The sequence below is a fragment of the Mus pahari genome, chromosome 5 (assembly GCF_900095145.1).
Source record: "Mus pahari chromosome 5, PAHARI_EIJ_v1.1, whole genome shotgun sequence".
In the NCBI taxonomy this organism is placed as follows: domain Eukaryota; kingdom Metazoa; phylum Chordata; class Mammalia; order Rodentia; family Muridae; genus Mus; species Mus pahari.
Genome location: NC_034594.1, coordinates 64,297,263 through 64,318,924, shown reverse-complemented (window position 1 = coordinate 64,318,924; position 21,662 = coordinate 64,297,263). Strand labels below are relative to the sequence as shown.

The 21,662-nt window shown below is 40.2% G+C and overlaps 1 protein-coding gene and 1 pseudogene across 2 annotated transcripts in view; both read right to left on the bottom strand.

The window, feature by feature from the left end:
* The window catches only part of Dis3l2 (DIS3 like 3'-5' exoribonuclease 2), a 326,249-nt gene that overhangs the window by 134,498 nt on the left and 170,089 nt on the right, over positions 1–21,662 (bottom strand). The gene's annotated exons all lie outside the window — the stretch shown is intronic.
* On the bottom strand, positions 5,486–5,803 carry LOC110321687 (annotated as a pseudogene).

Genomic DNA, 21,662 nt, shown 5'->3' with positions numbered 1-21,662 from the left:
GGTGGGGCAGTCTCTGGATGGTCCTTCCTTCAGTCTCAGCTCTGAACTCTGTCTCTGTAGCTCCTTCCATGGGTATTTTGTTCTCCCTTCTAAGAAGGAATGAAGTATCCACACTTTGGTCTTCCTTCTTCTTGAGTTTCATGAGTTTTGCAAATTGTATCTTGGGTATTCTAAGATTCTAGGCTAATATCCACTTATCAGTGAGTGTATATCATGTGTGTTCTTTTGTGATTGGGTTATCTCACTCAGGATGATATCCTCCAGATCCATCCATTTGCCTAAGAATTTCATAAATTTATTGTTTTTAATAGCTGGGTATACTCCATTGTGTAAATGTACCACATTTTCTGTATCCATTCCTCTGTTGAGGGACATCTGGGTTCTTTCCAGCTTCTGGCTACTCTAAACAAAGGCTTATGGTCACTCTGACTTTTAGCTCCCTAGCAACCCCTAGTAACTCCTTTTCTGGGCTTAAACATGTCCAAAATGATATCCAGGAGCCACAAGCAATGGGATGATCCAACCTGGGCTGATTGTGGGGACATGTACAGTAAGGCAAACTAGTTCCAAGGAATGATCTTCAACACCTCTACTATCTTATGCCTATGTACAAGTGGGTGAACACATGATTAAAATGAGATGCAGCATAGTAATGGACATACAAAATGAACACAGACTCATATAACCTAAGCCTGTCAGTAAAAACAAAAAGTTACCTATACATCACCCTTACAAAACATCACCCTTACAATATATTACCCATATAAATCCCTTAGCAATTAACTCCTTCCATTCTTAGAACCATATAAGCAAGCCCTAAGTAGTAACTTCAGGCTCCTGGCACTCACATTCAACTAGTCTGCTGCTCCCTTGCAGTGTGTCTAGACTGTACTCTCACTCCACTCGTAAATAAAACTCTTCCATGCCTTGCTATTTGTGTGCACTTTTTCAGTCTTTGGAAATACCAAGTCTAGGCAGTGATGACCAGTACCACCAGTGAGAACTTCTTTCAAAACACATGACAATGTTAACTGAGCCTTCTTTTTTAAATAATAAGGCAAAGCACACTGACATCCTATTAGTCCTTCAAAGTTAAGTTAGAAAGTCACTTGCTCTGTAAACTTTCAAGTTTCCTCACACTACATCAGTTACTTTCTCGTTTGTGCTTACCTACTGCCATATTGAAATGGAACCCTTAATTTGACATAGTTATAGATCAATTGGCAGCTGTGAGAAATAAAAACAGGTGCTGTGTCCCTTTACAGGGATCCAAACAGTTTAAAAGCTCACAAGTCACTATACTACAGTGACTAAAGTCAGATGCTGATGCTGACACAAGCCAACCTTATTTACATTTCCAATTCCTACTTGAACTCATTTATAAGTATATACCCCATATAATTTTATTATATGTGCAAGTTCCTGGAAACATCACCTGTCAATCAAAGCCACTGACTGAAGGATCCCTTGATCACTCCCAGTTTCCTGAGTTCTACCTCCTAGAGTCATGAGCAACTAAAATCTGTCTTCTAATTCTAAAGTGGGACTTCTCTAAACTGTCCCATAAATGGAATTATGTGCTACACAGTCTTCAGGACTGTGTAATTTCTTAAATACTTTCTTGCCCAGAATAATTTCTTAAATAGTCACCCACATGGTCACATGTATCAATGAGGACCATCCTGGGTGCACAAAGGCTTGTCTAACAATCACCAGTTGAAGGACATCTGGACTGTCTCCAGTTTGGGACTATTATATATAAAATTTCTCTGAAAATCCATCTACAGGTTTTAAAGAAAAGATATCTTCATTTCTGTGGGATAAATGCCCAGAAATGCAATTACTGGTGTGAAGGGTTATGCTTAATTTATTAAGAAACTGCTCAAGAGTGTCTAGCGTGTGAGTGATCCACCTTCTCACATCCATGCCAGTCTTCCCCATCTGTCCTCTAAGCTACAACCCTGCTATAGGCAAGGCAGAGAGATGGCAAATACATTTCCTTTTACCAGTTCCCCACCCCTACTCTTTGTAAGGTCACGGGCATGGAACCTTGGTTTCCAATAAAAGATTCTAAGCAGGCCGGCCAGTCAGTAGACAAAGCCCCGGAGGAAAAGACTTATACATGTTCATGGTGAGTTGGCTCTGTGCTTAGGATGTGGGTTATCTAGAAACTGCTAACACTTACCTTCTAGCAAGTAGTCTACCCTGCTTCCTATTTGCAGTACTGGCTGCCCATAAAATACATTTTACTGCTGAAAAATAAAAGGGTCTTAGTTTTTTGAAACTCATCTTTTCTGGCATCATTTGAAGAGTACTCTTGCTTGATTTTGCAATTTTCAAAATTCCTGGTAAGACTCAGCCTCTGTGCATCATTCTTAGTTACCATTACTGCTCTTAGCAGTTTGTGATAAGTTTGAAGCTCTTCTCAGAACCATATTGTGAACAAGGTGTTGTTCTTTGTGAGGTTTGGTACCAATTTTGGAAGAAATTTAAGAGAACAATTTGGAATCCTGTCATTTGGGGAGCTGTTTAGACCTATTCAGGAATTATCATGCAGGAAAAATTTAATTCCTATAATTTAATGGTATTTTTTAAGCTACTTTGGATTGTTTTGCTCCTTCCATTCATATGACAAGAAAGTATGAATTTGTACATAACAAATTCATAGAAGAAATCTAAGTGGGGAGAAAAACCAAGAGATTGGCTTCTGTGGTTCTAGCATCTGCTGTAAGGCAGGATTCTGGCATCAAGTGACTGGAGCTGTTGGGAATGTTAGGCCCTGGAACTCACTTCAGGAGGTTGAAGAGTAATTCTCTCGTAAGTAAGGACCTTACTCTCTTCAACCTTTACAGCCTTGTTATTGGCAGGTGAGAAACAGTGATTATTAGGGCTGGAAACAACTGAGGATAGAATCCTCTTTCATGATCAATTCTGGACCATACCCCTCACGTACCCCTATCTTTCCTATAAGTTGTAACCCTGCTATAGGTAAGCTGGAGAGATGGCAAAAACATTTCCTTTTACCAATTCACCACCCCTGTTCTTTGTTAGTGAACAAAGGCTTTGCTTCTTCTTAGGACTGAAAATGCCATATGAAAAGACGGGGAGAATTAGGACTTGGTTGAGGCCTATTCATGGAAAGTTGCTGCTTCCTAGTCAAAAGAATGGCGTGAGGGCTTTAACTCTGGCCTTGGTGGAAAAATACCATTCTGATCTTCCCCTAAGATTAGAGCATTACATACTAAGAGTTAATTTGATAGGGTCTGCCAATCACTTGGCCAGAAGACCACCTCTCAGAAGAGCTGATTCATATGAGGACACACCAAGAAGATGGGAGGGATAATGATCACACTATGAGATAATTGCTTATGCTTTCCAGAGGTCTCTCCCGGTGAGCAGTTGCTTACAAGTCTTTACTATGCCAAGCCAGCCACTTTTCTGAGTTCTAACTCAGAAACCATAACTTTCCCTTTTTCTTCTTTTAATTTAAACCAAGCATGCTTTCCCTGGCAGGGCTTTCTGACCTCCATGCCTAACTCAAAAGGCATGGCTATCTCTCTCCCTCTTGGCCATTTCCCTCTTCCTGGCAGCTGCGGAGATTTTTCAGCTTGCCTACCCTGTTGTTTTTCTTTCAAACTCTAATAAAATGGTCCTCAAAGCTTCCTTCTGAGTCTGTTTTTAAATTCTTTTTATTAACGAGACTAAGAACCCACAAAAGGGAACCCCAATTTCCCCGGTAATACATTCTGTCAAAACTCCAGGATAGAATACATTTCTTAGGATATCTGTTCTGGCTCAGACCTGATAAAACAGGAAGGAAAGGTTCCATGAAGCTAAAAGGGCTTCAAGATTTCTCAGGGGCAGGGGGCTCATAGAAAGTGGTCTTTGCCTTCCCCGGTGAAGGGCTGCATCAGATTAGAAAGTACATTAGACACAACTCTACAGTCTCTAAAATATGACTTCTTGGTATATTATTTGATCACTTAAAAATTCACTGTAAAAGAAATTCCCACTTGTAGAAGAATTTCCCTCCTTGCTAATTGGCTATTAAGACAAGGAAAGATACAGAGTGGCCCAGTCTTTTGACTTTTTTTTTGTTTGCGCTGTGCTTTTGCTTAAACCCTTCTCTATGGCATTTGGATTAAATTCTCTGTCTTGAGGTAGAAATTTGCTGCTAGTTTGTAGAGTCACATGTGCCCTGGAAAGTGTAGATTTAGCAATGATAAGTCCTTACTCCAATGGAAGAAGCCATTTGATTAACGATCTCATTTTTTTAAATGGCAAATGTGTTCCATAAAAATTGGGGGCTTTTGTCAATTTCTGTTTCTATATGACTGTATGTATATATTTTAAGTTAGGTCCACCATGAGGCTAGTGCTTACGTACTATCTACATATACCAAAGTTGTTTACAAATAATGTGTCTTGGTCACATTAACTAAAATTGTTAAATTAAGCTCATCACATGTCTTAAGTAAATCTTAAACAAATAGAGCTATGTTAAGATCAGGTTGTGTCCTTCTCTATATTACTATACTGCTTAAAACTGCCTTTCCTCCAGATTGAGCCTTCTCTAAGAGACTTATTTATTTACTTATTATCAGTCTGTATGGATGCTTGTCTTCATGAGTTTAAGTACTATGTACATATGGGCATCCATAGGGTGGCTGGACTGGGGTGTCAGATCTCCTAGAACTTGAGTCACCAGAAGTGGGCACTTAGAACCAAACCCAGGTCCTATGCAAGAGCAACAGGTGCCCTTAACCAGTAGGCTATTTCTCCAGCCCCATGAGACTTCAGTTTACATAGAGGTTTTGACTCCATTTTGTGGATGGAGGTTAACTGTGCACCAGATGAACATGCAAACAACTCCATCTGTCTAATACCACCCATGTAGCACAGATTGATAACTGATTTATTCATGGGAGTAAAAAGGGGCTATCCTATAAAATTATCATGATGAATGAAGCCTATAGGGACACATGGGAATGTTACAATCATATTGGGAAAATCAGGTCCAAGAACTTACTGGACATACCAAACTGAGGAAAGGATGCAACTCTCTCTCTCTTGGACCCCATACTATGATGGCAGCAGTCCCACCAACCTGCCATCCTACATCCTATGTGTGAGACAGGCCAATGGGCAGAGAGTTCCCAACATCCTTGGGGATTTTGCTCTAACCAGTTGCAGCTGTTGACACTGTATCCAACAGTCATCAGCTTGTCCTCCTGCTCATTTTTTAGACTCAGGTCCCCCTTTTCTTGCTCTGCAGCTGGGTTTACCTCTGCATCTTCCCTCTCAGCCCTGTGATCCACAGGTGCAGCTTCTTCTGTGGATGGTTTGGGTTCTCACTGTGTTATCTTGTCAATACAGACTATTTACATTTCTAGCAACCTACTTCTTTTTTTTTTTTTTTTTTTTTGTCCATATAATTACTGTTTATTGAGAGAAACTACTCCTTAGCGCACACATTCATGTTTCACAGTTCAGGAACGCAGGTCAGCAATGAACTTCTATGGAGCGCAATCCAAAGAATTCTTTGCATTCTGAAATCACTTTGCACTCTGAAAGATACCAGCCTTCCTCATCTCTTCAAAATCTTTCATGGAATCATAATTTCTGTAGAATTCTGCATACACCTTTTTTCTTGGCTCAGCCACGCCAAACTTATAGGCAGTGGCAACTCCCAGGACCACAATGAATGTGCCAACAATATGAACCCGCAGACGCTTGGCCAGAAGACCACGCATCTGTGGTTTGGGCAACAGCGCACCAGAACTCATGGTAGCCAATGTCCTCTACACCAATGTCCTTCCTGGTTCTCGGAGCAATGGAGAGCCTTACTTCTTAAACCTCCAGAAACTCTGCCATTGCCTCTTTATCCTTTTATAGCATAACTCACATACTCACACAGAGAAAGAGATGTTTACTATATAATGTGTGATATAAGACTTAATATTTGCAATTACAATAGAAATAAAAGAATGTCTGTTCACCTCTGCCAGACTACCAAGGGAAATAGGATTATCTGGCAAACTGCTGAAACTGAAACTCTTGTACCTCGTGAATTTATTATTTTTTAAAAATATCTTATTTATTCATTTAATGCATATGAGTACACTGTTGCTGTTTTCAGACACACCAGAAGAGGGCATCGGATCTCATTATAGGTGGTTGAGCCACCATGTGGTTGCTGGGAATTGAACTCAGGACCTCTGGAAGAGCAGTCAGTGCTCTTAACCGCTGAGCCATTTCCGCTGTGCCATTTCTTCAGCCCTGTGAATTTATTATTATTCAATAAATTCTCACATTGTGAAAAGAGGCAAGTGTAGTCATCTATGTTTCTGACAGTCCATTTACAACAAGCTAATCTAACTTGATAAAATTAAATTGCCTCTAAGACTTAATCTATGGGGTTGGAGAGATGGCTCAGTGGTTGAAAGCACTGGCTCCTCTTGTAGAAGACCTTGGTTTGATTTCTAATGCCCATATGATGGCTCAAAACCATAACTCCAACCCTGAGGGATCTGATGCCTTCTTCTGACTTCTGAAGACACCACATACACACATGGTACACATACACACATGCAGGCAAAATACTCACGACACATAAAATTTTAAAAAGCTTATTTTGGAACAGGGTTTCTCTGTATAACAGTCCTGGCTGCCCCAGAACTTACTTTGTAGACTAAGCTGGCCCCAAACTCACAGAGATCCTCCTGTTTCTGCCTCCTGTTTCTGCCTGCTGGGATTAAAGGTGTGCGCCACCACACCCAGCAAGAAAATAAAATTGGAAAAAATTAAAGACAACAAATATTTCACCTATGTGTACAATTATAGGTCTTTTGACATTTAAGCTAAAAATGTATATACAATGTCCATCTATTTCAATTTCATGTGTTGTCTTAGTGTTTCTATTGCCACAGCACGACTGTGGCAACTCTTTATTTATTTATTTATTTATTTATTTATTTAGGTTTTGGTTTTTCGAGACAGGGTTTCTCTTTATAGCTCTGGCTGTCCTGGAACTCACTTTGTAGACCAGGCTGGCCTCGAACTCAGAAATCCGCCTGCCTCTGCCTCCCAAGTGGCACTCTTATAAAGAAAAGCATTTAATTGGGGCCGGCTTATAGGTTCTGAGGTTTAGTCTATTATCACAATGGCAAAGAGCATGGTGGCATGCAGAAGGAGCCAAGAGTTCTACACCTGGATTGGCAGGTAGCAGAGGGGAGAGAGAGAGAGAGAGAGAGAGAGAGAGAGACAGAGAGACAGACAGAGAGAGAGACAGACAGACAGACAGACAGACAGACAGATACTGCTTGTGGACGTTGTACATCGTGGTGCGCACTAGGCTCCGCACCACGATGTACAACGTCCACAAGCAGGACAGACAGACAGACAGACTAGGCCTGGCTTGAACATCTGAGACCTAAGAGCCCACCTCCAGTGACACACTTCCTCCAACAAGGCCACAAATCCTAATCCTTTCAAATAATGCTACGCCTGATGAGCCTATGGGGGCCATTTCATTCAAACTGCTACCTAGGTTTTCATTAAAAAACCTAGTCCTTTTTAGGACTCTTAAAATTTACTTAATTTTAAGAATAATTTTAACAGGTGTAATGGTGCACACTTTTAATTTCAGATTTGGGAGACAGAGGTAGGCATAACTCTATGAGTTCAAAGCCAGTGTGGTCTACTTACTGAGTTCCAGGCTAGTCAGGGCCATATAGTAAAATTCTGTCTCAAGACAAACAAATAGAGAAAGTTTTATACCAATGAAAACCTCAAATCTGTATCAATATAAAAATTCTGTACCAATGTAAAAAATTATAACTTCTCTGCATCAATTAAAAGAACAAACAAATAAATAAAAAACACAGGATAATTTAATCAAGGAACTGAGGCTGTAGCTCAGTGGTAGAGTACTTGTGCATCATGTACAAGTCCATAGGTTTAATAGCCAGTACCATATAAATAATAATCATATTAATTATAAAATATTTTGATTATATGCATTATATATAACATTATTATTGAGTTCAAAAAGTTTGGAAATTTTTATTTAAATTATATATTTTTACATTAGAAAGTAAGTACTAGGTAGAAAATTTAATAAAAACTTTAATAAAGGACACATTTTCTTTTATTATTATTATTATTATTTTCTTTATTTACATTTCAAATGCTATCCCAAAAGTTTCCTATACCTTCCCCCCACCTCTGCTCCCCTACCCACCCACTCCCACTACTTGGCCCAGGCCTTGCCTTGTGCTGGGTCATATAAAGTTTGCAAGACCAAGGGGCCTCTCTACCCAATGATGGCTGATTAGGCCATCTTCTGCTGCATATGCAGCTAGAGACACAAACTCAGGGGGTACTGGTTAGTTCATATTGTTGTTCCACCTACAGGGTTGCAGCCCCCTTCAGCTCCTTGGGTACTTTCTCTAGCTTAAAGGACACATTTTTGTGGTTGTGGGTTCTTGTTGTTTTGAGACAGGGTCTCACTATGTAGTCCTGGAACTCAATATGTAGACAAAGGTGGCCTCTGGTTTACAAATGCACTTCATTTGATTTTTCACACAGGCTCCAGGGATGGAACATGAGTTGTCAGACATGTGTAGCAAGCACTCTTACCTGCGGAATGATCTCCCTCATCCTGTTTAGAAGTCCTTAATGAATTTTAGATTACTGGCTTCTTGTTAAATACTTACAAATATTTTTCCCAGTCTGTCACTTTTGTGCTTTTTAGGGTCATTCACAAACCAAAAATGTTTAATCCTATGAGATGCACTGCATTCTCTTGTGGACTGGGCTTTCTGGGTTTAAGTATATGAGCTCTTCTCTGTAAGTTATTTCTATACCTTATATTTAAATGAGGTCATTCTTACATAAGGCATGAAATTTGGTTGAGGTTTATTTATTAGCACGTGTTTGCTAAATGCCCCTAGTACTTACTGAAAGGCTACCCAGTTGCTACCTAATTCCTTTACTCCTTTGTCAAAAATTAACAGCACTCATTGTGTGGCTCTGTTTATGGGTTCTTAGTTTCATTCATGCTGTCCTTGGAAGTTTTTGTAGATGGTCTTTATCAAGTTAGCATTTTTCTCTTTTTCCTGTGAACTAAGTCAATTCTAGTATGTTTTTATTAACTGAATGTTGGGTGTTTACAAATACTTTTCTATATTGACTCAACTCCCTCTCTCTTTCCCTTCCCCCAACACATACATACACATATGCATTTTTAAAAGGAGCTCAATGTCCGTAATAATCACTACTTATTGACTCCATACTCTCTAGAAGTCAAAGATAGATAGGTAGGTAGGTAGATAGATAGATGGATAGATAGATAGACAGACATTAAAGAGGTTTCTGGATTACTTTCTAGATATTTCATAAAGCAGTAATAAAATATGTAGTCTCTATAGCTGCCCTATTTTGCTAAGCATATTTCCAAGGTGTGTGTTCACTATAGCTTATATCAGTACCTCATCCCTCTTTGTAAGCAATGCTATTCTACTTCATGGATGCAGACATTGTTTTAAAACTGTTACTATGTGCATTCATACACATTTTTTGCTGATATGTTTCCAGTTCCACGGGAATAGAACTGCTCTCAACAAGGCACCTCTGTCTCTAACTGAGGAACTGAGAACCATTTTATACAGTGGCTGAACCTGCACACTTTCACCAGAGGTGCTTGAGGGCTACTCACTGATATCAGCTTCTTACGCTTCAGCTATCCTTGGGGTTATACAGTGGTATCTCATTGTGGTTTTGATTTCAATTTTCATAATGATGAATGATAGTATTTTCATGTGTTTAATGGGCATTTATACATCTTTACATTCTTTGTCCAATTTTATCTGATTTTCAATGCCAAGCTATAAGAGTTCTTTACATGTTCTGTATATAATCCTTTATCACACCCATAATTTTCTTCTTTTCCTCCCTCTATTTTGAGGGCTGTTTTTTGTTTTGTTTTGTTTTGTTTTGTTTACTTAAAACAAAGCAGACTGTAGGCCTCCATGAATTGGATAGGGACTAGAAGATCATCAGCTCCAAGTTCAACTCTGTCATTGTTAGCTTAATAGGGAAATTCAAACATCTCTTCCATTGGATGGCAATGGGGCCATCCCCTCCCTTGGCTGTTCTAACCCAACCCGGGGGAGAGAAACAGAGCATGGCTCTCCCACTGAGAGGCACAAAACATCTCCTTGCTTGATTCTGCTGACCCGATCAGGCAAGAGAATAAGAGTACCATCAAGGCTTCAGCACACATCGAGGAAAGATTAGCCACTTCCCCAGATCTAGCTCAAGGAATGAGGGCTGCTTGTCCCCAGTCAGCAGGATGGAAGACTGACTCACTGCTGGACTCCATGATCATCATTGCAGTGTGGGAAACAGAGCATCACAGCTCACATTCCAATGGCTTTCAACCCAACATTAGCATCTTGCTCATCCTCATGAGGACTCTACATGTGCATGGGGAAAAAGGGCTTTTCAGGTGGTGTGTGACTGGCATTAGGCTAGGCATTGTCAAAACATCTTATTGCTAATCCATGTCTTTCCCTCTCCTTCAAATAGAGGAAGCAGGATTTTCAATGTCACCTTTCTGTGGTTTGTGAACATCTCAGGTTGGTGACTTCTGCAGAACCCAGGAAGCAAGTAGGAAATCCAGGGGAATTCTATGTTATTCTTCAAGTCTGAGACTCTCGGGTTTCTTTTGCCACCATTCACAATCCTCTTTTACCTCCCATGCTTTCATTTATGAGGAGGACCAGAAAAGACCAGGGTACTTCCATCTTTGCCAGAAACTGAAGTTGTATTTAGTATTTTACAACAGTAATTTATAACTAATTTTCCCAGTGAACTATAACTTACTTGAAGGTACCAAACTATGTTTTATCATCATTTTCTTCAGACTATCAAAAGGAAACAGGAATGAATCCTAGCATTTGCTAAAAGCACACAGCACATTGAGTAAATTACATGAGTTTCCATACTTGTACATAAAACCTTGGTAATATCTCTTTTCCTTTCCCTTCATCCTATGTACACTTCCTGAATACATTTTTTGTCATATGCTTGGTGCTGCTAAGTTGGCTGTTATAAACATGACAGTTTTATTGCTAGCAGACCACTTTCCTCTTGATGAGGAATTTGTTACATCAGAGTCATGAGCAAACTTCCATTAGAACACAAGATAGCAAATGAGCAAAATGCAAAGGGAGGCCTGAGTAGCAAAGGTCTGATCGTTCTAGAGGAAGAAACCAGTTACAGAAGCTAAAATGTCCCTAGCAACTAAGGAAGAATGCATAGGGAGAGCAGGATATAGAATGAGGACAGACTAAAACTGCTGGGGGTATGAATAGCTGGACACACAACAGGTCGCTACATAGGATCCTGAGATATGGATTTTCTTTTTTTCTTTATTCTTTAATCTTTTTCTTTACAGTACAGACTCCATTCCCCTCCTGGTCCACCCTCCAACTGTTCCACCACATCCCACACCTCCTCCCCACACCTCCCCCAACCCTGTCTCCAAGAGGATGCCCTCATCCCCACCCCCACACCAGACCTCCCCACTCTCTAGAGCCCTCAAGTCTCTCTAGGGTTAGGTGCATCTTCTCTGACTGAGTTCAGACCTGGCAGTCCTCTGCTGTGTTTATGTTGGAGGCCTCATATCAGCTGGTGTTGGTGGTTCAGTATCTGAGAGATCCCGGGACCAGGCTAGTTGAAATTGCTGGTCTGCCTATAGATGTCCCAAAGTGGAAGAATGGATACAGAAAATGTGGTTTGTTTACACAATGGGATACTACTCAGCTATTAAGAAAGAGGACATCATGAGTTTTGCAGGCAAATGGATGGAACTAGAAAATATCATTCTGAGTAAGGTAAATTAGACCCAAAAAGAATTGCATGGTATGTACTCACTAAGTGGATATGAGCCAAAAAGTACAGAATACCCAGGACACAACCCACAGGATTCATGAAGGCTAATAAGACAAAGGACCCAAGTGAGGATGCCTCAATCCCACTTGAGTGGGAGAAGAAAATAGTCGGGGGGCGGGGATTGAAGTTAGAGGGAGGAAGGGATATGGGTGAGAGAGGGGACAGGGAGGGGAAGGGGGGAACATGATCAGGTATTGGCAGGTGGGCAACAGGACAGAAGCCCTGAGGGCCAGCAGAAAAAATGGAAACAGGCAACCTCGGGAGGTAGGAGGTGTGTGTGTGTGTGTGTGTTGGGGGGACCTTTTAGAATGTACTGGAGACCTGGGAGGTAAAAGTCTCAGGACTCAAAGGGAGAGGGACCTTGGATGAAGTGCTCTATAGTTGGGAGAGGGAACTTGTAGAGTCCACCTCTAGTGGTGGGACAGGACATCAAGTGGAGGGATGGGGTTGCCATCCTACAGTCAAAAGCTCTGACCCAAAGTTGCTCCTATCTGAAGGAACTGCAGAAACAGAAATGGAGAAGAGCATGAGAGAAAGGAGGTCCAGTAACAGGTCCAGACTGGGATTCAGCTCAAGGGGAGGCCCCAGGGCCCTGAAACTGTTACTGATGCTGTGGTGCTTGCAGACAGGAGCCTAGTGTGGCTGTACTTTGAGAGGTCCAATAAGCAGCTGAGTCAGATGCAGATACTAGCACTCAACCAATAGACAGAAGCCGGAGACCCCTGTGGCTGAATTGGGGAAAAGCTGGAAGAAGCCAGCTGCCCCATGGGAAGACCAGCAGTCTCAACTGATTTGGAACCTATAGATCTCTCAGATACTGAGCCACCAACCATGCAGCATACACCAGCTGATATGAGGCCCCAACACCTATACAGCAGAGGACTGACTGGCCTGGCCTCAGTGAGAGAAGATGCACCTAACCCTTGAGAGACTTGAAGCCCCAGGGAGTGGGGAGGCCTGGGGGTGAATATCCTTTTGGAGACAGGGGGTATGGGAAGGGGAGTCAGACCATGAGGGGGATGAAGTCTGGACTGTAAAAAAGGATTAAAGAATAAAAATGAAATAATAATAATAATAAAAAAAGAAAATACTGAAGTATTCAAAATAATTAGAGCAAATATATGAGTTCTGGAAGATTACAGGTTCCATATTAATACAAATAGCTATCAATGCTATTTCTAAACATTAGCAAAGGCCAATTTAAAAATAAAATTAAGAAAGCAATCTTATTTACAATCTAACTAAACTTTGCATAGATGCAAATTAGCAAAAAAGGTAAAGGTTTATGTATTTGAATGTTATAAAACATCAGAGAAGACAATGTTAAGCTGGCAAAACTACTACTGATCTTATAGGCTTAACACAATTATTAACAAAATACAAGTTTCCTGTCTTCTCAAATTGACAAGCCGATTCTAAAATTCATAGAAAAATGCAAACAGAAGCTCAGAATAGTGACAAAAATCTTGAAAGAAAAAAAGTAGAGTTAAAAGATTCCCTTCCCCCACCCAAGAATCAACAGTGGTGACCTTAGCTGTGATTCAAAGCATTGGAGATATGGAACCTGAAGAAGTTACCTGGAGTCGGGCAGGTGGAGCAATAGGAACACCAACCCACCCACAGAACTTTTGATCTCAAATTTATCCTGCCTTTAAGAAATGCAGGGAGGGGAGATGGAACAGAGACTGAGGAAATGGCCAAGCAATAACCGCCCCAACGAGAGACCCATCCCATGGGCAAGCCCTATCCCTGACATTATTAGTGATACTCCGTTATGCTTGCAGACAGGACTCTAGAAAGGCTGTCCTCTGAGAGGCTTCACTCAGCAGCTGACTCAGTGATGTAGATACCCACATCCAAACATTGGATGGGGCTTGGGGACTTTTATGGAAGAGCTTGGGGAAGGAATGAGGGCCCTGAAGGGAATAGGAACTCTACAGGAAGACTAACAGAGAAACTAATCTGGACCCTTGGGGCTCTCAGAGTCCGAACCACCAACCAAAGAGCATGCATGGCTGTACCAAACCTACCTCAACATACTAGCAAATATGCGGCTTGGTCTTCATTTCGGTCCTGAACAACTGGAGTAGGCTATCCCAAAAGCTGTTGCCTGTCTGTGGGATGTGCTCTTCCAGCTGGGCTGCTTTGTCTGGCCTGAGTAGGAGATGCCAGAGACTTGATGTGCCAGGGTCAATGACCAAGGGGGGCTTCCACCCTCTCTGAGGAGAAGGGGAAATGGGGGAAGCATTGTGGCAAGGGGTGACTGGGAAGAAGAGCAGTGATCGGGATGTAAAGTGAATTTTAAAAAAAAGTGGAGTTGAAAGACTTATGCTTCTCTGTTTCCAAACACAGCACAGGTTACAGTAATCCAGGCAGCATAGCCAGTAGCAGAAACACGAAACTAGAGGAAATAATGTAAATAAAGCGACATTTATGATCGGCTGATCTTCAGCAAGGGTGACAAGACAAGCCAATCTGGAAAAATCATTTCAACAACAAGAACAAAGTATAATGGTGCAAATACATGCAAAATCCACAATGGAACCTATTACTTTGTTTACTAACTTTAAAATTAATCAAAAGGGGTTGGGGAGATGACTCAGTTATGAAGCAAATATTTACATACATAAATATGAGGACCTGTGCACTGGTGCCCAGTTCCCAGGTAAAAAGTTAGAGATTGTATAATTATTATTATTATAAATTATAAATATTTATTCTGTATATAAAATATATAGTTATTATAAATTATAACCTATAATGCCAGTGCTAGAGAGGCAGAGACAGGGGGATTTCTGGAATGCATTAGCCAGCCAGTCTAACTAAGTTGGGAAGTTCCAGGTTCAGTGAAAGATCTGACCTCAAAAAATAAGGTGGATCCAGTCATGGTGGCACATGCCTTTAATTCCAGCACTCGAGACAGAGGCAGGTGGATTTCCGAATTCAAGGCCAGCCTGGTCTACAGGGTGACTTCCAGGACAGCCAGGGCTCAGAGAGACAAACAAAACAAACAGAAACAAAACAAGACAAAATGAGGTGGAGAGTACTATGAAGAAATATATCTCCAGTTTCTAGTGAAGAAGACACTGGATATTAACTTCTAACTTCCATACAAACATGCATATACATGTACATGTACCCACTTGCATATAAACACACACCACATAAACTCAAAATAAATAATAAAAATAAAAATGACTAACAAGAACAATAGTCAAGTCTTTTCCTATGTTGCTGAAATGACTAGAAATTGGATGCTTACCTTAAACTATTTACAAAAAACAACTAAAAACTTATCATAAGCATAAATATAACAATACTCTAAACCTCTTAGAGAGACTGTATGTACATTGTTGTGATCTCTTGGCCAATGATTACTGAAATAAGACATCAAAAGTATCAGCAATGTAAGAAGACAGGCTGGCAGCCATCAAACTTAGAAATGTTTCTTCTTAATTGGAATGTTTTTGCAGCTAGAAGTTGAGTCCAGGGTCTTGTGTATGCTAGGCAAGCACTGCTGTGTTATATCCCTAACTCTGAAACTCCCATGCTCCTAGAATACTACCAAGAACGTGAGACTAAAAGACAAATGACGTACACCTGTAATTCTAGCACTTGGGAAGCCAAGGCAGTAGGATCACATATCTAAGAATAGCCTGGACCATAGCGAGTGTGAGGCCAGCATTGGCTGCATAGTAAGAGCCTGTCTGAAAAAAATAAAAAAGGGAAGGAGAGAGGGGAGGAAGTGAAGAGAAGGAGAGATGTAGGAGGAGTGAAGGAAATACAAGACAAACAAGTGGGAGAAAATCTTCAACTTCTATATCTGATAAATGACTACAAATAAAATAAACAATAAAACACAAACAAAAAACAAGCAGAGGGCTTGCATAGCTTTTTATTCACAGAAGATATTATAAATGGCCAAGATTCTCATAAGAATATAGTCAGTAACACTAGTCATCACAAAAATGACACTGCACACCCACAAGAACGGTTATGTCATAAGTCCATGTAACAAGTTCTGGTGAGCAATGGAGCAACCAAGACTGCCCTGCATTGTTGCTGGACCTGCAAAATTGGTGCAGCCATGAGGAAACAGTTTGACAGATACTAAAAAAGCCAAATACAGACTGACCACTTGACCCAGAAATTCCACAGTGAGCAATATCTAGGAGTACTGAGGACACTTTTCCATAGAAAAACCCGTATCTACTCACAGCAGCATGATTCGTACTAGTGAAGAAGCAGCATCAATAACTTGATAGTTCACTAACTGATGAACAGAATGTGCCACGTTGCCACAACGCAATACTATTCAGCTTGAAGAGACGAAGTTCTGATCAATGCAACAAAACAGATGAAGCTTGAAAACATGTTAAAGAAAAGCCAGCCATAAAACACAAAAGCTTGTTTTAGAACAGAGACATTGTAAAAACTGAATGTACATTAGTGGTTGCTAGAAACTGGCAGGGGATGGCGGAGAGTTAATGGAGACTGGTTGACTCACTTTCTTGTGGGTATGATAGAAATGTTACAGAATTAGAGAGGGGTTATAGAATTACATTAAGTCATTAGATCCATGACTTGGTGACTATGAAAGATACCATGAACTAGCAATCTGAAATCAATTTCCTTGTATTTGAATAATAATCTCATTATGAAAATAAAAAAGACTTGAGAACCCTTAAAATCAGCTCTCTATACCCTCATTTGCCCCAAACCCTAAATCACTTACAGGAAATTATTTTTCATATCAGTATAAATCCCCAATTTCTTTAGAATATGTACAATTAGTTATCTTACCCACACATTCATATTTCTGTACCATAAGTGGTAAATTAACTGTCTTCTCTGCCAGTAGGCATTGGTGCATGTACTTGTTGGCTGTTTTTCTTTCCTAAGAGTCATGCTATTTCCCATAAATGCATGAGCTGGCAAAGTGCTAAAGGCAGTACACACAACTGTGAATGTGTAGTTGTAGACCCTGCTGAGGATGCCTTAATTGCTATCTACAAGTTTCTTGCCAGTTCACAGTGAGCTGAAAGGACATGAAAGGTAAGGACATGAAAGGTAATTTCAGACAACACTGACTGCTTCTTCCAGATGCCAAACAGTCTAATCATTCTTCCTTCTAGTTAAGGAAAGCCGTATTCCAGGCAAACAATCCCAGTGGCTTTAGATAACCCTGTACCTATCCTTGAACGAGATGGAAAGAAGGGAGTGTGTTGCACGAGTGACTCAACAAAGAAGCCAATGTGGCCAAACTGGAATCTAGGCCATAACTGGTGGAAATACAATCCTTTATTTGCATATTACAACCTTTTCCAAACTCACCTTCCTTGTTATTTATTATAGATGTTTAGCTCACTTGAGTCAATCTGAATTATCTGCCCTGCCTGTTGCAGTATTAAGTAGGATAAAGGACTATTGCCTCCTGTGATTTTTACTTTTAGGGCAGGCTGAGCTGATGATGTAAGAAAGGCAGAAGAGCTGGCAGGAGCAGTATGACAGCATGTGGCTATGAAGAAGTAGTGGATGACAAGGACTGTGGAAGTGATGGAGTATTGCGAGGTTCAAGGAATATATGGATCTTAAAGCCAATAGGAAGTCTATTCGCAGGTTAGCTGGTTATCCAGGGAACTTGCTCAAATCACATAGCCATGAGCCTTACTGTTCTTGGCTTTTTATGCACAAAATCCATATCTTGGTTGACTCACTTCAATTAGCAAGAACAATTAGTAATAAGCAGACTACAGAAGCCAGAAAACAAGGTTAGTACATTTAGGGAGTTTCCCAGAAGTGTGAACTATGATGGATAGGCTTTTGTTCTCATTTTAGCAGGTGTTATAGTCTACATGCTAGACTCTTAGATCAGAATGGTGCTATGGTGTCTCTAACACGGTATCAGTTGTGTAAAGGGGCCCATTACAAGAGGAGCCAAGATTTCAGATGGTAGAATGTGTGTGGGATACTGCTGGCTCAAGTCACTAGGAGCTACCCTAGCTTGGATGCCAGGTGTCCTGATGCTCGAGGCAACTGCAACACCACTGGAAAGACCAAGGGTTCCAACACCCAAGGGTTGACGGCTGTGATGTTAGTGCTGGAGCTAGATAGCTACTACATAGAGCTGAGGGTTTTACTAGTCACTGAGTGCTGGGCTGTTGGCACTGGGACCAGAAAAGTAAGCCTCTAATCTGGGTACTTAGAACTTTAAGTCTGTGTTCTAAGGTCTAAAGAGATAAGTTCTGAGTTCTCAGCTCTTGGAACTAAGAGCTGCTGAGTCTGTTGGCTCAGCCCATAAAGCTTCAGCATTCAAGGGCCCAGGACTACCAGCACTACCAGCACTAGATAAACTGCTCGTCACCTACTCAACCATTCCCCCTGAACAGAATGGCAACAGAAAGGGTCAAACAGTGTAGTTCAGCATTTTTAGAAGTATATTCAATGAAACACCAATTCCCTGAGATGATCCAGGAGAAAAGGTTCAGAGAAATATTTGAATCCATTGTTTTCCAAAAGCACTTGCTGTTAAACACTCTTTTTTTCATGACCCCTACAGAAATCCCAATGAACATAGGTGTGACCCATGAAACCCTCCCTCTGAAACCCAAAGGAACACACAACCTCCAGCATCTTTTAGAAAATTCTAATTCAGTTAAAAAATCTATATTATAAAAGATAATGATAAGTACTCCTGTCTACTATCCCAGAGTCACCCAGGGGGTTCTGGGAGGAGGTAGGACTGATTTCTACTGCTCTTCTATGGTGCCACCCTGCTTTCCCTGAGGAACCTTTTTCTAAATGGTAATTTAATCATATTGGACTTTTTGATAAAAAGTAAGGTCATTAGTCATTTAATGTTGGTTGTATTTGAAGGGTTTCCCACAAAGGCCTGACCTGAAAGAGGTTAGTATTCTATGACTCCCTCTTCAACTTGCTATTTAAAGGTTGGTTTTACCTGGAGTAAGAAGAAAATTTCTTTGGGAACTCTCCACCTTGAAGATATTGAATATATTTCAATATTTCTTACCACAACACCCTTTCTGAGCTCAGTATTTTTAGCTCATTGTTTTCTATTTTGGCAGCTGAGAAGCTGCAGTTTGTAATTTTACCTCCAGCTTCATATTTCTTCTTAAAAGTGAATACAATGTCCTGTTTATAATAATAAAATCACTAGTTGGCAGAACGACATTAAATGGAAAAAGAGAGAGAGAGAGAGAGAGAGAGAGAGAGAGAGAGAGAGAGAGAGAGAGAGAGAGAGAGAGAGAGANAGAGAGAGAGAGAGAGAGAGAGAGAGAGAGAGAGAGAGAGAGAGAGAGAAAGCAATTGGAAAATTTAGAGCAAGCAATTTTAAGTGCCAAGTTTCACATTTGTAATGGTCTGGTGGAGGTCACCGGGCTTCCTTTTTATTGAGGGAATAGTAAGAAATAGATATCACAAGTTCTCTTGTAAAAAGCTATAGAAACCATTCTTGTTTCAATGAAGCTCATGGCTTTACCAAAAAGTGATGTGACTCAAATGTCTACAATAATACTAGCTATTGGAAAAACATAAAAATCAGGTTAACAGGGTATTTTTCCCCTCCAGTGTATTTAGGTATTCATTTTCTCCTTGAATTGAACTTTTAAGCTTCAGTTTCCTATTCTAGTTCAGTAACAAAGGGAACAACAAAGTATGAATGAACTGAGGAAAAAAATGCAGCCTGACTTGGAAATAACCCTGGGGTTTCTTGGCCTTCACATACAACCAAGTTTAAGCAGTTACCCCATCACAGTATTTTCCTAGCCCCCAAATACTTACAGGATTGATGTTCTTTAACCTCAGGTGCCCTGCTAGAAAGAGCTACAAGTCTGGGCCATGCAAGTGGGGATTCTCCAGAGATGGGAGCCAAAAGTCTAAAAGAATGGTGAGCCCAATCAGAAGGGCCAGATCACCCCTGCGAGTTCACACCAGCCTTACTCCTTAAAAATTGCTAACCAACCATTTTTCTTTTCAAAATAAACAGTATTTCTCTCAACTTCAGTTTGCAAAATATTACCCCAATTCCACTGGACTAAAAAACTGGAATTTTACTGACATAATTGGATTATGAGGTTTAAAGATTGATGGAACTTTTCTGTTCCAAATATAATTGTTAAATACCAAACCTAAACGGGTATGTAGAAGCTCTTACGTAGCTAGAGCCAGAGGAACACTGCAGGCTCCAAGGCAGGGTGACCCGGGGAGAGGGGAGCAAGAAGCTACAGATGATTTCCAAGTCTTGTCAGAGGATCTCACAGTCTGAGGGTACATAGCCTTTCTGTGGAGATGACTTCTATCGCTCCAGGTCCTAACTGCTGCCTTGAGTCTTAGCTCTCAATTCTACAACCTTAGCTTGATTGATGTATTCACACCTATATTACAGCACTGGCCACTCTCTGCAGTGCTTAACTTCAATATGAGTCCCATTCTCTGAAGATAAAGGGCCAAACCTCAGTTGTGTATTTTTCAGTGGCTAGTTCAATTTTATAAATAAATAAATAAATATACATATGCACATATATATACTTATATACATATACACACACATATATACTGTTTGTGTTGCATACACATAAAATATATATAAATATTTCAGCAGAAAAGGAGGAAATGCTTAAAAAGACACAGAAGAGTGGCTTTGGGAGTTTGGAGAATGTCAATTTATTCAATGAAAGAGACATTTTTCAGGACAAACTAGAGCTCAATCTGAGTTCTTTGGTCAAATTCAAGAAAATAAGCACTGCTTTTTAAATGCCGTCGAAGATATGGGGCTCTCAGAGAATGCATCACACTATTATAAATACTTATCCTAACTACTTTCCTTCATTAAATTTTAAGTATTTGACTATTGCTTCATATATTTCATTCATGTCCTCTCACAGGAGATTGAGGGAGAAGGTTCATAGGGGCAGAATCCCACATCGATTTCTATTAGTTACTATATTTCCAATGTCCAGGGATGGTGTATCACAAATATATATTGGTTAATAAACTAAATAAACCTACCACATATCAGTCAAAGAAAAGAAGCTCATCAGATCCAAACACACTGGCAGCATCATAGGCTTTACTTTATATTAATTTTATTGTAAAAAATAAGAAACTCACCAGGACTACATAAATATATGAATTAACCCCAATGCCCTCATTACATGTATGGGTCAGTATAAGTGTCATGTGCAGATGAAAGAGTCAACATTCTAGAAAATGCATAACATGGGCTCTCTCATTGGCTCCTGGGTCAATTGTAATCTATAGGTTTTTACCATGCCTGCTTGCATGGACTTACAGATCTCATTTAATTTTAGGCAAATTATCTTTATAATATAGGCAAGTCACTAAAATATTACTGGAAAGATGCAGAGACTTAAGATAAAAGTAACTATCACACGAGTTACTTATAACTGATGTTATATATTTATATAATATAGATAATAGTAAGGTAACATCAGTGCTCCTAGAAACAGTAGCACCAATAACACAGCAAACCTGGCACTTGTTTTCCATGTAGGAGCTCATTACAGTGCGGCTGTGACTGTACAACACTGGCTGCCAAGAGCTTTTAGGTACTTACGAAAAGTAAACACAAGACAACACTAAGGAAAAGGGTTATTCAATGTGAAAGCAAAATACTATATTTATTGTTAGACAAACATTAAAAAACACTTTTTTCATTTTTCCTTT